The sequence below is a fragment of the Meles meles genome, chromosome X (genome assembly GCF_922984935.1).
Source record: "Meles meles chromosome X, mMelMel3.1 paternal haplotype, whole genome shotgun sequence".
In the NCBI taxonomy this organism is placed as follows: Eukaryota; Metazoa; Chordata; class Mammalia; order Carnivora; family Mustelidae; genus Meles; species Meles meles.
This window is the reverse complement of record NC_060087.1, coordinates 17,863,233-17,875,640: the sequence shown is the minus strand read 5'-3', so window position 1 is coordinate 17,875,640 and position 12,408 is coordinate 17,863,233.

The window sequence follows — 12,408 nt, the reverse complement described above, 5'->3', positions numbered from 1 at the left end:
GCAGAGGGAGAGGGAGAAGCAGACTCCCTGACTGAGCGGGGAGAACGATGTGGGGCTCAAAACCAGGACCTGAGCCAAAGGCAGAAGCTTAACCGACTGAGCCACCCGGGTGCCCCTGTACTTCCCATTTTGATTTGAAAATTTAAAAAAAATTAGATTTGGGAAACCCAATCCAGTATGAGAAATATTTAATCCTACATAAAAGAAACACAAGTAGATTAAGGTTATAAGTAGGTTGCTAAAATAAAAGCCTGTTGGATTTCCCTTTAGTAAGGAAGATCCTTTGAGATGGTGTGCGTTGTCTGATCTCCAGAGCCTGCATGTTCGAAACACGCGCTACTTGTGTTTTTGCAGACACCCAGAGGGAAGTCATTTAGTATACTGAACAATTTTACTTTTCAGGTTGAATCCAATGATTTTATGCCTCCAGTGTCTGAAGTGTGGTAGAGATCCTGGCTCAGAAACACATGGGTGAATGCCTCAGGCTGTGTATCTTCTGGGTACCCTTTCTTGAAGAAGAGTTAGGCTGGTTGAGGCATAGCTTTTCTTCCTGCAGAGCAGGTGGCCTCTGCTTTTTGGACATCCTCCTTGAGAGGTCTGCTTCAGGAGTAGGACTGGTGGCATGTGGTCCAGCAGCATCTTCTGTTAGACAAGGAGATGAAGGCCTTCGAGTTTCTTGGGGCTACTCCTGACAAGCCTACAGTCTCTCTGGTCTCCGAGGTCAGGTTGGCCCTTGAAGTTCTGTTGCTCCACAGGGGTGAAGGCACGGGTGTACTAGTGAGAAGGGACTGCAAAGTCTTCCCCTCCTTGAAGTCACGAGTAGGTGGCAGAGCTAAAACTTGGGACTCAAAATATTTCTTAGTCCGTTTCTCCTCTGTTTATGCTTTAATGTGTATAGGAACTATGTAATAATCAAATAGCATGACAAGGCAAATGTATCCCCAGCACACTCCGATGACATCAAGGATTGATGACCCATCATCCGAAGAATTCATTCTTACCAGAATGTGACGAGCCACTTTTATTTTTCTCAGGGGAGGAAACAAACATTACCAAACTTCCACTCACATGACTAAAAGATTTTTCCCTCTTTTTAAAGACTACTGCATATATGATTTTTACAGTAAGCAGGGAGCTAAATATACATGAGTAAAATTCCTGTGCCATCCTTCCAAACCTGGGGAAATTTTTTATGTTATGTCTGGCCTTCCACTGTAATGGTAGAGAGAAGAGTGATGCTCATCCATCTTCTTGTCTCCAGTAGCTGAGGGTAGGTGTGAAATTGGAATGTACCATATAAGAAGGAGGCTCATTTTCTACCTTACAGAGTGGCCTTAGCCATCTGCTCAAGAGAGCTCATTGACTACCATTATGAACTAGGCCCTATGAGGGTGGCCATACCAAGGGGAAACAGAGTCATAGCCCTCAAGGACTTTATAAACCAGGAAACGAAATAGGACACATGAGGTCATAGGTAAATGCCATGAGCATAAATATTTATAAAACACATGCTACAAATGGATAAGCCTTGAGGACACTAGGCTAAGTAAAATAAGACAGTCACAAAAGGCCAAATATTTTATGATTCCACTCATACGAGGTAGCCATAGTAGTCAAACTCACAGAGACACAAAGTAAAATGATGGTGGTTTTTCAGGGGCTGTGGAGAGGGGGGAATGGGAATTACTGCTTAATGGGTATGGAGTTTCAGTTTTTCAAGATGAAAGTTCTGGAGATGGACAGTAGTGATGGTTGCCTAACAATATGAATGTATTTAATGCTGTACAACTAAAATGGCAAATTTTGTGTTATGTATGTTTTACCACAGTTAAAAACAACACTTGAGGAGAAATATCAAATTGTGGTGTAACAAAAAACACAAGAGTTGGAACCAAAAGAACCTGAGTTCTCATCCTTACATTTCTACTGACTGACTGTGTGAGGCTAGCCAAGTCATTTAACTTCATTAAGTGTCCTAATCTATAAGGCAAAGAAAATGACTGTGAGTTTATTGGGAGAATTCAAAGATGTATGAAAGAGCCACTTAGCTAAATGTAGGGGCGATACAAAATAACTTTTATCTTGGAGGTGATGAGGGAAGGTTCCATAGGGCACTGTGATTTGAACTGGTCCTGGAAAGGCAGGGGAAAACATTTACTGAGTGCCGATTTTGTGACTATTTCAGTTAACACAACAAAGTTTTGAAGGTATCATTCTCAAAAAGAAGAAATTAAAACACAAGGATATAATTTGCCCAAATCCAAAAAGCAGTTCTGTCTTTAAAATCCCTCCTGCTTGCCATTTATAGGAAGCTGTGAAATAAAATGTGTTGAAATTGGGAATCAAATAAAATAGAAAGTTAAAAAGTGGAGATTCAATAAATGCAGAAGCTGGTTCTTTTAGAAAAAATCATTTTATTTTGAAGTAACTTCAAACAAAAATTTCGAGAATACAAAGGAAAAAAACAACAACAACAAATGACTCCCTCATGCCCTTCATCGAGCTTCAACAATTGTTAACATTTTCCATTTTTTGGAAAGATTTATTTATTTGACAGAGAGATAGAGAGAAAGCACACACAAGCAGGGGGAGCAGCAGGCAGAAGGAGAGAGAGAAGCAGGCTCCCCGCTGAGCAGGGAGCCCAACTCAGGACTTGATCCCAGGATGCCCCGGGACGATGACTTGAGCCCAAGGCAGACGCTTAAGCAACTGAGCCACACAGGCACTCCAACATTTTGCCATCTTGGCTTTATTATCTCTCCCTCTGAACCATGTGAGAGTAAGTTTCGCATATCATGCCCCTTTAGTCTATTAGAGAAAAAAAAACCAACTTTTCCTCTACTCTCTTAGGTTAATAATTTGATGTCTGCAAATTAAACTAGACAGATAAACAAGAGAAAAAACAAATTTATTTACACACACAGCACAGGAGTTCACAAAGAAATGTGACTCAAGGCCCTTTGAATTTGGGGCTTATCTGGCATCAACCAGGGGATGGATAGGAGCAGAGTCACTGATGGGAGAATAAATGACATCTCGGAAGGAGGGGAGGAAGGGCACTTGTGAAAAAACAAATGGCTTTTTGGAAAGATAAATGGGCTGCTAAAAGAACTGGTGGGAGATATGATAGTTTTGTGTCAATGCCTGTTTGAAAAGATTTGAAGGGCTCCTGGTAGGAGATTTATGACAACTGAGTTCCTTTGGGAAGCCCTGCTTTTAGGCAGATAAGGCATTTTAGGAACTCAAATGTCTTCAGCTCAAAATCATTTTTATGCCAGACTGTCTTATTCTAGACCCTTTCAACTTCTAAACTTCTGTCCCGTGTTTTCCGAGAACTTAGGTAAACATAGAACATTCTCAAAATCAGGAAATTTAATGCTATCATCCCAGAGCTGAGTACTCTGTACCTGTTCTTCAAGTACCTCTGCCAGTGTGTCTTATCTAGAAGGGGGGTTGGCTCAGCTGCTCCTTGCAGCTATAGGAGAACTCCATCTTCCTCAGCAAGGATTTCTGGAGTCCCTACTCTGTGCCAAGCACTGTTCTATACACTTAGGATTCAAGATAACTGTATTGGCATCCATGTTTCCTCTTCCCCCCTCTGACACAGGGCATCTCTCTTGCTGAAGGCTATTGCTCTACTTGTGCTCTGGAGCCCATCTCCTCCCTTGATGATCTGCTTTCTTTTTCTTAGGTTCTTCCCATCAGCACCAAAAACATGCCCATGATTGCCCTATTGCTAAAGCAGTAACAATAATACTGACACTTTCCTCTATATCCTTTACCAAGTCCCATTTCTCCCCATCCCTTCCAAATAGAACTTTGCTTTTTAAGATTTTATTTATTTATTTATTTATTTATTTATTTATTTATTTGAGAGTGAGGGAGAGAGAGCAAATACGAGCAGGGAAAGGGGCAGAGAAAGAGGGAGAGAGAATCTCTAGCTGACTCTGCACCATGCCCAGGGTTCTATCCCGTGACGCCAAGATTATAACATGAGCCAAAACATACAGTCACAACATGAGTCAGATGCCCAATCAACTGAACCACCCAGGCACCCCGCCAAATGGAATTTCTTGGGTACGTTTTCTGCATTTGCAGTCTCTCCCTGTACCCCTACTCCCCACCCCTCCATCCACGACAACTAGGCTCAGCTTTCTGTGCTGTACTTGGGGCTGCTCTCTCAAGGTCACCTATGAACATGAATGGACATCTGGCAGCCTCTGTCAGTAACATCTCACATTATTGACTTCTTCTTGCTACATTCTCTTCCCTTTGTTTCTCTAATACCAAACACTCACTTGTGATTTTCTTCCTAATTTTTTTTTTAGATTTTTATTTATTTATTTGACATACAGAGATCACAAGTAGGCAGAGAGGCAGGCAGAGAGAGATCAAGAAGCAGGCTCCCTGCTGAGCAGAGAGCCCAATGTGGGGCTTGATCCCAGGACCCTGGGATCATGACCTGAGCCGAAGGCAGAGGCTTTAACCCACTGAGCCACCCAGGCGCCCCTCTTCCTAATTTTCTAAAGTTCATTTTTCCTCTTTCTTTGTACCCTTTTTACCTAAATGCTGGTGTTCCTGAGTGCTCTATCCTAGGACACCTACTCTTTCCTTTTCCTTTTCTTCTCTCCCTAGACTATCCACTCCCATGGGTTTAATCACATATTTGGGGTAAATCAGCTTATACATGGTGTCTCCAACTAATTTCTCCAGAGTTCCAGACCTGTCTGTCCAACAAACTACTTGAACTTCTCCCAGGCAGTCAAACTCAAGAGTTCCAAATTGAACTGCTCCTTGTCTGGTGTTCCCTAGCCACCATTCAATTGTCCAAGCCAGAAACCCGAAGTCTTCTTGACTCCTTCCTGAATCTAAACCGCATGAAACCATCAAATAGAGTGGATCCTACTTTTGATTTGTCTTTCTCTCTTTCAACCTCTACTGTCACCATCCTATTTTATATCACCATCAGCTTTTGCCAAAATTAGTGAAATAGTCTCCCAACCAATTCCCCTGCCTCCAGACTTGCCTCCCTCCAATCTATGCTTTATCCTGAGTCAAGGTGATCCACCAAAATGCAAATATGATTATGTCACTCTTTTGCTTGAGACTTCCAAACACTTTCCATTTGCAATTAGGCTAAAGTCCATAACATATTTCTAGGACCTGGCCACTACTAACCTTCTTGGCTTAATCTCTTGTTACTCCATGCCTGCAACATTTAGTAATGCTTAGCATATATATTTTGTTTTAAAAATAAATGGTATTTTTTCCTTACAAAATACAAAAGAGAAAAATTGACTTATTTATTGCTGTATCCCCAGAGCCGAGAACAGTGCCAAGAACACAGTAAGTATGCACTAAATGTTTCTTAAATGAATAGAATATTTGTATCAGTTCTAGTGGCTATAGAATGGGAATAAGCAAAAAAATGTAAACTTTTAAATCCAATAACCATCTCCTGGAATAGCCCATTTACAAGAGTCATATTCTAAAATTTGGCAAATTTAAAAACCAACTACAATGATCTCGGAGGAAAAACATTTTGAATGGGGAAAAAAGCACACTTATTCAAATTTTATAAGAAATAAAATACAAATTCATAATATCTTCATTACCTCTTATTTTCATGATTTTAAATTATGACTAAAAATGCATATATGTGAACAAGTAATCAAGGAATGCAGTGTTCCAAACTTAATCATTATATAATTAAAACAGATGAAGATAAGATACTTACTTTAAAGTCTGGACATCTGGGGCGCCTGGGTGGCTCAGTGGTTTAAGCCGCTGCCTTCGGCTCAGGTCATGATCTCGGGGTCCTGGGATCGAGTCCCACATCGGGCTCTCTGCTCGGCAGGGAGCCTGCTTCCCTCTCACTCTCTCTGCCTGCCTCTCTGCCTACTTGTATCTCTCTCTGTCAAATAAATAAATAAAATCTTTAAAAAAAAAAATAAAGTCTGGACATCTATTCCAAAGACAGTTTTTTTTAACCTTTAAAGACTAATATTAAACAGTCTACAGAGAGAGGAGTTAAAGCTTGAAAATCTAAGAAGCAAAAAAATAATTAAAAAGATGATGAAAACAGTACCTTTAGATAATGATATATATATTAAGGATAATCTCCAGATTGCTAATCTATATTGCTTAGGAATGAGAAACACTATTTCAATAAAACTAAAAATGCCTCAGGGAAAAAAATGATTTAAGGACTCTTGTCAATTAAAATACAAGACATAGTCTCAATTCACTGTATTGCTAAACTGAAAAAGTTAATAATAAATAGATTCCTCCTACATGAATAAGAATGGTTTATTAAATGGGAGATAATTTCACTTATTATTATATCCATTCTCTCCAAAGGATATAAATTCATGACTTCTTGGCTGGCATGAAATATCTCTTAAGACTAGCCATCTCCTTTCAGATGACTGGCTAATCATTTGGGGATAACCAAGCACAAGGTTATATTCCTACTTTGCACCAACATCAAAATACATTGCATGTAAATTAAAGATTATAATATTTGAAAAAAATGAAGTCATAAAATGATCATAAAATGTTTGTGAATATTTATAAAATCTTGAGAAGACTCTGAAAACATTTCACCAAAGGTAGAAAACATAAGGCAAAGGTTGAAACATCATGATATATAAAAATGTAAAAATAAACATTAGCATTATATTTAAATGTGGTTTTAATTTATTCACATGTAGCAAATCAAATCGCAGAGCTGAGCTTATGATGAAAGGCAGTAAGACAATAATCATTCCCATGAAAAATGGGCAAAGGATGGGAATAAATGAAAATAACACAATGGCCAATAAATACATTTTAAAATGTTCAACCTTTTTTCTAATCAAGGAAAAGCAAATTAAAATGAGATGCTATTTTTGCATATCCAATTAAGAGAAAAAATGTAAATGCAACAAGACAATATGTATATATAAAACATTCACTTTTTTTTAAAAGATTTTATTTATTTATTTGACAGACAGATCACAAGTAGGCAGATAGGCAGGCAGAGAGAGAGAGGAAGAGAAGCAGGCCTCCTGCTGAGCAGAGAGCCTGATGCGGGGCTTGATTCCAGGACCCTGGGATCATGACCTGAGCCGAAAGTAGAGGCTTTAACTCACTGAGCCACCCAGGTGCCCCAAACATTCACATTTTGAGACAGTAATTTTTCTTTTAAGATTATCATAAGAGTTTCTAGAATTATCCAAAAAATCATAGATATGCAAAAAGACTCAGTTATAAGTATGTTCCTCACAGCTTTGTTTATAACACTGCAAAATTGGAAATAATAGGGGTTGGCTAATTATGCCATATTCAGTGGTGCCTGGCTGGCTCAGTTGGTAGAGCATGTGACTCTTGATCTCAGGGTTGTGAGTTTAAGGCCCATGGTGGGCGTAGACCTTACTTTAAAAACAAAAAAAGAAAAAAATATGGTACATTGAGTGCTGCAATAGTATATATCCATTTAAATAACACTAGAGTATTAATAACATTGGAAATTGTTTACAATACATGATAAAGTTTAAAAAGCAGTTTACCAGTTAATCTATAATATAATCCTATTTTTCCAATTACAATTTACTTTAAGATTTTTTCTTTTTTTGGGGCGCCTGGGTGGCTCAGTGGGTTAAAGCCTCTGCCTTCGGCTCAGGTCATGATCCCAGGGGCCTGGGATCGAGCCCCGCATCGGGCTCTCTGCTCTGCAGGGAGCCTGCTGCCTCCTCTCTCTCTGCCTGCCTCTCCGCCTAGTTATGATTTCTCTCTGTCAAATAAATAAAATATTTTAAAAAAAAGAATGCTTAAAATATTTTTTCTTTTGTTTTTTTAGATTTTTATTTATTTATTTGACAGAGATCACAGTAGGCAGAGAGGCAGGTGGGAGGCAAGGGGGAAGCAGGCTCCCTGCTGAGCAGAAAGCCCTATGTGGGGCTCAATCCCAGGACCCTGAGATCATGACCTGAGCTGAAGGCGGAGGCTTTTTTTTTTTTTTTTCCATTTTATTTATTTTTTCAGCGTAACAGTATTCGAAGGCGGAGGCTTTAACCCACTGAGCCACCCAGGCGCCCCTAAGATGTTTTCTATAACAAATGTGTATTTCTTTTTTAGTAAGAAAATTGTTTTTCTATAAAGGCCAAAGGAATCACATTATCTCTCTCCCTCTGTTCCAATTCTATACTCTCCAAGCAAATTCCTGATTATCAACTTCTTTTTCCCAGGTATTTCTGTAACAAAAAGGGGATGCCCTGGACTGGAGAAGTGAACATTCTGTAAATTGCTAAGTGCTACCCACTTCTCATTGTAGATTTCTGTAGCCTAGAAAGAAAATTAGAAGCCATTAAAGGAGGGAAACAAAGTGACTGAAAGGGAAGAAAACAATGCTAGGAATAAAGTATTAAAGTCAGGGACCTATAAAAGAAGGTAAGGTATGGTCAAATGTATTTGTAAACCCTTGCAACAAATGTGAGTCCTGAGTAATGAAAAGTAGTAAGAAGGTGATGATTACGGCAGGGAAATAGGGACAAATGATATGAATTAAAAACCTACATAAGGGGGCGCCTGGGTGGCTCAGTGGATTAAGCCTCTGCCTTCGGCTCAGGTCATGATCTCAGGGTCCTAGGATCGAGCCCCGCTTCGGGCTCTCTGCTCCGCAGGGAGCCTGCTTCCTCCTCTCTCTCTGCCTGCCTCTCTGCCTACTTGTGATCTCTCTCTGTCAAATAAATAAATAAATAAATAAATAAACACATTAAAAAAAAACCTACATAAGAACACACATTAAAAAAGAAAGCTTAGCCTCTTTTCTAATTAATTAATGCAAAATAAAATGAACATGTAAAAAAAGCTTATTTTCAAATACAATATCCTAAACTGTGCACAGAGTAGACAGCTTTCTATAATCTGATGTAGTCCTCAAAGTCCATTCCATCCCAAATTCTCTCTCATATTGGTTCATCACAGTGCATCCTTCTGAGTTAAAATGTTTGGGTAAGAGCAGGTTTAAATGCCCAAGTTACTATCAGTGCACATACCCACAAAGGCCATTTTGAATTGTTTCAGTGAGCAAAATCTTTAGCCAACATCTTAAGGATTATGATTTTTGGCTCATTTTGATTGGAGAAGAAATATTTAAAAGGGTCAAGGACTGGAAGACATCTGGACAAGAGCGAGCCTAAAGGCAGTGGAAGCCAAGGAGGCATATCAAAAGGAGGCAGGATCTGACACTGTGTGATCAGGGATGTCAAGGCAAATTTATGTCATAATTCTGCATTATGAAAATAAGTAATTTAAGTATATAATATCTTGAACATTCCAGGCACCATGCTAAGAACTTCATGTAAATTGCTTTAACAATCTTATGAAGGAAAATACTGTTATATCTATTTTTAAAAATAGTTCATGCTACATAGAAAAATAAACCTGGAACCTGGATTTCCTACCTCACACCATATATTGTAGAAATCAAAGATCTCATTGTGAAAGTACAACTCTAAATAAATAGAAGAAATTGTAGAATATTACTGTGACTTTGGGAAAGGACAGTACTCAAAAAATTAATGGATTTTACTATATCAAACCAAAGGTAAACTTGTTCAATGACAAAACTTCATCAATAAAACTTATAAATGGGTGACAGATGGAAAAATTATTTGCAACCTCTAATATGGACAAGAGATTGATATCTAGAACATGGACTGTTCTATAAACAGATAGTAAATATTTTAGGCTTTGGAGGTCATATGGTCTTTGTTGGAACTGCTCAACTCTGCTGTTGTAGCATGAACAGAGCCATACACAATATATAAATGAATGAATGTAGCTGTGTTTTTCTAAAAAAATATTGATTTATTTCAGAGAGCGAGAAAGAGAGAGTGAGCGAGCAGGGGGAAGGGCAGAGGGAGAGACAGAATCTCCAGCAAACTCCCCATTGAGTGCAGAGACTGAAGAGGGGCTTGAATCCCAAGACCCCAAGACAATGGCCTGAGCCAAAGTCAAGAGTCAGAGGCTCAACCAACTGAGGCACCCAGGTGCCCCTGAATGGGGCTATATTTTAAGAAATCCTTATTTACAAATCCTTATTTCCAAAACGAGCAGGATTTGGCTTGCAGGCTGCAGTTTGTTGACTCCTAATCTAGAATACACAAAAAATTCTTAGGGATCAATAAGAAAAATTTAGTAAACTCAATGGACAGCCTCGCAAAGGTTATCAATAAGCAGTTGGCAAAATGAAAAATCTAAGTGGCTAAACATGTATATGGATGCCCAACTTTATTAATTGAGAAATGCCAATTAAAAGTAAATACATTTTGCACACAACACAACTGTGAGAACATGAAAGCCAGACAATTCGGGTGGAGGTAAGGGCATGGGGAAACATGGAACCCTCATGCCTTGCTGATGAGGGTCAGTTAGACATTCTGCAGAGCAAGTGCTAAGTTAATTTAAGTATGTGTTTCCGTAATCTAAATAACGGAGAACTCCTTGATAAAGGGTAGCAGGCACCTTTAACAACAAAAATATATTTGCCTTATTTTATAATTAGATTTAATATATTTTTCTCATTTCACTAGAGATAGACAAAACCACCATCATAGACTGTCACTAGTCTACAGATCAGCTGTTATAAACTACTTCTATCAATGTGTTTTAGGCATGGAAAAAATATTAATATTCTTAGCATGTAATTCTTTCACAGTTTAGAGTTTTGTATCTTTAAGAGAACTGGTTTTAGATTCTAGACTGAGTGCAAAATTTACATAAACTAAAGATAAAGCAAGACTTCAATTTTGTAGGATGAACAGCCAATTACAGGGTTCTACTTTTAGATCTTTCTGCATTTTTCTCTCTTCTGAGGTGTCAAGAGCACATCAGTAGAAAAATCTGAGAAACGATCAGTTAATAAGAAGGGATGATTATTGAATATCCATCAATCTTTAGCTAAATAAAACTAAGATATGGCCAAAACACCAAGAGTAGCTTGCAAAAACACTGATTAAAAAGGTATATTATCTCGGGGCGCCTGCGTGCCTCAGTGGGTTAAGCCTCTGCCTTCGGCTCAGGTCATGGTCTCAGGGTCCCGGGATGGAGCCCCACATTGGGCTCTCTGTTCAGCAGGGAGCCTGACTCCCCGCCCCCCACGCCTGCTTCTCTGCCTACTTGTGATCTGTCAAATAAAAATCTTTAAAAAAAGTGTATTGTCTCAAAGAAAATATATCCACATGCTTTATCTTTTTTTTTTTTTTTTTTTTAGCAGGGGAAAGGTCAGAGGGAGAGGGAGATAGAATCTTAAGCAAGCACCACACCCAGCATAGATCCTGACACGGGGTTCAATCTCACAGCCTTGAGTCATGACCTGAGTCAAAATCAGGAGTCGGATGCTTAACTGACTGAGCCACCCAAGGCACCTTCACATGCTTTATTAAGTAATCTCTACACCCAACATGGGACTTGAACTCACAACTCTGAGATCAAGAGCTGCATGCTCTACTGACCGAGACAGCCAGGCACCACTTTACATGCTTAACCTTAAAAATGATTTATTTAAACTCTATTCTAGTATTGAAAACCACTTGAGAGTTAAAAGCTGTGAAATAAATGAAACATTTTCTTACTTTCCAGTGTTTTATTACGTGTTCATTTGCTTAAAAGTTAGTTTATACTAAAGCCTATGTACACTATTGTTTTTTGAGTAGTCATTGAAAGAAGTTTACCCAGTGAATTGTACATATTAAACAGGTAAATTTTATAGTATTTAATTCTATCTTAAGCTGCTAAAAAAAAGTGGTTTAGATAACCAGTCATCTAGTCTTGTGGCTCTTAATTGTAGCAGAATGGGATCAGAGGCAAAAAGGAGGAGTGGAATGATGCCAGCCAATCAGGATTTGGGCTAAATTTCCAGTCTATTTTATCTGGCCTTTAGGTAATCTAGAAAGAGAATATGTGCCCATGTGTGTGTGTGGGGGGGGGGGTGTAGAGAGAGAAAGTGAGAGAGAGTGGGGAGGGGGAAAGAGAGAAAGAGAGGGAGAGAGATTGAGGCTGGCACTGTGGACAAGGGAGGGAGTGCTAGAGCAAAAGTTCAAGATGAACCAAATGTCAGAGTTGAAATACTTTTCCATGAATTCCTAAGAAATAAAGAAGACTTCTGTTGGACACTACTGAAAGGAAACATGACAGTCCTCCAAAACAGTAGTGGGAGCATAGGAATCTTATTTAAAAAAGAATTCTTTCAGGTGCCTGGGTGGCTCAGTTAGTTAAGTGTCCACCTTCGGCTCAGATCATGATCCCAAGGTCTTAGGATTGAGTCCCACATCAGGCTCCTTCCTCGGCTGGGAACCTGCTTCTTCCTCTCCCACTTATGCTCTCTCTCGCTATCTTTTTCTCTCAAATAAATATAATCTTTTT